Genomic DNA, 3,989 nt, shown 5'->3' with positions numbered 1-3,989 from the left:
CAGGGTGGATCACACAAGTTGAAAAGGCCAACATTCAAACCCAGGCCTGTCTCATTCCAAATGTCTTGCTTTTCCAGATCATAGAAAGAGATGGAGGCAGAGGCAGAGAGCCAAGAGAATCTAGGCATGTGCACTTGTGAAGGTGCCCTACGCTGAGAAGGCTACGTCCACTATGCTGGAGCAGGGTAGCTTCCCTCTGTGATAGGCAGAGGTGATAGCCAGAAAGTGGGAAATTGATTGCATCACTAAAAGCTCAGAGGCCACTGCCTGAGAGGAGCTGAATATCTCCACTAAAGCCCTCAAGACCCCAGGGCGAGGCTCTCCAGCTCACTCCAGCTCCTCTCCTGTCCTTATTCCTCAGATTTTCCCTATTCTTGGGTTTCCTTGAGGCTGGTCCTCCTGTGAATGCCATTCTTGGGAGCCCAGAATTTTTTCTCAGAGAATCTGCTTTGTGTTCTGCATACTTCCTGGGGAGGAGGAAAGGGCAAAGACAAAGCTGATTGTTCTGTTACTATACAGAGAGAAACTGAGGCCTAGGGGTTCCTTGTTCCAGTTTAATCGTCTTGCCTGATTCAGGGACCTGCTGTGACCTTCTGCCAGACCAGGAGAAATGGCTGCTGACAGCCACTCCCCTTGGCATACAGCATGCCCAGGCCTGGCACGAGTTCCAGAGTCCGGTCCACTCTGGGATGATTGGAACGCCCTAAGGCTCTAAGCCAAACCCTAATTTCTGCAGGAAGAAGGGAGGGGAGGCAGCTCTCTTTGAAGAGGACACACGTGGTGGGTGCTGCCAGCACTGCTGGGTCAGTCAGGAACCACTCAGTAGAGATGGGGTGGGATGGAGGACGAAAACGAGACCACTGGAATACTCAGAGCTGATTCCCACTTGGACATCTTACTTAGTATTTAGTGTTTTGTTAAAACTGCAGTAAGGCTCAGGATTCTGAAGGTTTCTGAAAGGGAGAAGGGAGTGTTCTGGAAACTGGACTTGGGGCTTTATGCTTGCCGGAAAAACAGTCAACCTCTGAGAAGTAGCCCAGCCCAAGAATCAGAATTTTTAGTAAGAGCTTCTGTGAAGGACCTAAGAGCCACATTGTATGCATTTCACTTGATGTATGATAGTTGGTTGTTCTAGAATCCTGCCTCCATCACTAGAACTGTGATGTTGAGCAAATGATGGAATCTCCAAGCCTCAGGTGCCTCCTCATCCTAAAAAAAAAAAAAAAAAAAAGCAGAGAATTATAGCTTTTTTATAAGGGTGTAACAGGGTCTTTCTGTGTAGCCCTGGCTGACCTGGAACTGGCTCTGTGGACCAGCCTGAGCTTGAACTCAGAGAGGCTGCTTGCTNTCACTAGAACTGTGATGTTGAGCAAATGATGGAATCTCCAAGCGTCTGAGGACAGCTACAGTGTACTTACATATAATAAAAAAAAAAAAAAAAAAAAATGCAGAGAATTGTAGCTTTTTAATAAGGGTGTAACAGGGTCTTTCTGTGTAGCCCTGGCTGACCTGGAACTGGCTCTGTGGACCAGCCTGAGCTTGAACTCAGAGAGGCTGCTTGCTTCAGTCTCCCAAGTGCTGGAATTAAAGGCATATGCCACCACACCTGGCTTCCCCCCACCCCTTAAAGATATCATTTAGGGGCTAGAGAGATGACTCCACAGTTAAAAGCACTAGTTTCTCTTGCCAGAGGACAGGGTTTGGTTCCCAGCACCCACGTGGCAGCTGACAACTGTTTGCAACTCCAGTTCTAGGTGATCTGATACTCTTCTGCCCTCACTGCACACATGTGGTACACACACACACACACACACACACACAATTTTAAAAGTAAATCTTTTTTTTAAGATATTTAATTTTCAGTTGTGTGTGTACAGGTGAGAGTGTGTACACATGGATGCTATGGCCCTCAAAGATCAGAGGAGCTTTGGTTACAGGCAGTGTGAGCCATCCTGTACTGTCCTTGGCAAGAGCAACCAGTGCTCTTAACCACTGAGCCATCACTCTAGCGTCTGATACGTGTGATTGGAGGAGGTGTTATTTGTTCATTTGTTTGTTTGTTTGTTTGTTTTTCCCCTAGTAGCATAACTGAGGAGACAAGGTAAAGTGGAACAAGCTTAGCTCCTAAACTCAGCCGTGGTGCTAGTGTGAAAGGTTCATGGGTGGGATTAGCCAGGCAGTCATAGAAATCCACGCCTGCATTCTTACAGATGCCTGCTTATCTAGAGACCCGCACCTCCCTCTTCCCCTTTCTTATTAGTGTAGCCGAAATGGACTCTCTGGGATGTGCCAGAGAAGATGGAGAGAATCTAACTGGAGAAAGAATTGGCAAGCCCAGACTGGACTTCAGCTTGGAGTCTCCTCTCAGATATGAAGCCCTTACCGACTCTTGCCCAAAGCTCCCTGAGCCAAAGAAGTGTTTTTGAGCCTGTTAGAATCCACCCGTTAGGCAAGGCTACCATAATTCATATACATACCCTAAAGTTGCCAGCTGAGCTTTGTCTCAGTTGATCACTTTAGTGTGCCTGTCCCACACACCATATGACACCCACCCATGTGGGACAACTGTTGATGTGATACAGAAGTTTAGTTGAGGACTGTACTTTCATTGGCTATCTCTAGCAACTCCCTCCCACTCTCCTTCAGAATCCCTTCTATGAGCCACCAAAGCTTGTCCACATTTTGGTTTGTTCCTACTGAGAATTCACATTGTAGGCCATGTAGGTAGACTACAAGCTCTCAGAGGAAAAGGCTCAAGCCCTAGGCATCACTTCTGAAGAGGCTCCCCCCTGCTGCATAGTTAAACAAACCCCATCTCCAACTCCCCTCCCAGCCGCCCTCTGGCACAGGGAGTATCTGCCCAAGGGAAGGGTGGCTTTTTTCTCATTGGTCTTTCTGAGGAGTGCTTGCTAGTCAATCTCCCCAGAGATGGGTGCCCCTTTTCATTGGTTAGTTGGAAGCTATGGGGGAAGAGGGTGCTGTTTCCAATTAGTGCCGCAGAGAACGCCTGTTTATAAAGATGGGGATGTGTAGGCAAAGAATTTTTTTTTCCAATTCCTCTACCCCAGCGTCTTTCTAATAGCACAAGACTTTGAGGGTAGTTGAGGCCCTGAGCCTCGGGTTATAACGCTACATTACTTTTTTTTTGTTGTTTAGCATTTAATAGAGTCCAGATTATTTTTACAACCCTCATCCGACCCCAGAAAGATGAAGTCCAAGTGTCCTGGGTCCGTTTGCATTTTACATATGAGTGGACTGAGACAGCAACCTGCGCTCACTCTCAAAGGTAACTGATAGCTTTTGCTCAGTATGTGTGGAGCAAAGGCTGTCAGAGAAATCTTTCCACTTCGTTCTTACATTTTGCTCTGTGTGCCCTTCATGTTCGTACTATTCTGGGAACTAAATGCCAGATACTCTCCTACTGATGAAGAAAGCGACACTTGAAGTAGATGACCCTTTACCATGGGTGGCACCACTGCGCCCTGCTGTTTGTGTTCTGACTGATACCAGGCATCATGCATGCTTACTAATGTACAGGCAGGATCTCACTGAATCTTCTCTCAAACCCCAAGATCTATGTATGTATTATCCCCATTTCCCCGTGATAAGAGGTTCAGAAAAGGTGAGGAGACCACACAGCCTTCTGGTGGCTTTTTCTGATTCAGAGCATTTCCAAAGGAGCCCTTCTCAAACTCAAGCCCCAGCTCCCTGAAACCCAGTCCTGGCTTCTGCTTCTCCTCCCACAGTCAAGTGCCTCGCCCCTCGCTTGACTGAAATAGGCCTCGAATAGACCAGGACCCCTCTTTACCAAAATCTTAGATAACTGAAGTACTAGGAGTCCTATCCTCCCCGCGCCCTTTTGGGGAAACTGGGACCAAACACGGAGTTGCGGCAGGAGCCTGGAGCGGCTATACCGCTGGCGGAAGAGGCTAGGGCTGGCAGTAGGGTTGGTGGGTGGGGCGGCGGCCCGCACTCCCTCCGTCTCCGCC

The sequence above is a fragment of the Mus pahari genome, chromosome 14 (assembly GCF_900095145.1).
Source record: "Mus pahari chromosome 14, PAHARI_EIJ_v1.1, whole genome shotgun sequence".
NCBI classification, from domain to species: Eukaryota; Metazoa; Chordata; class Mammalia; order Rodentia; family Muridae; genus Mus; species Mus pahari.
This window is presented reverse-complemented; position numbering follows the sequence as displayed.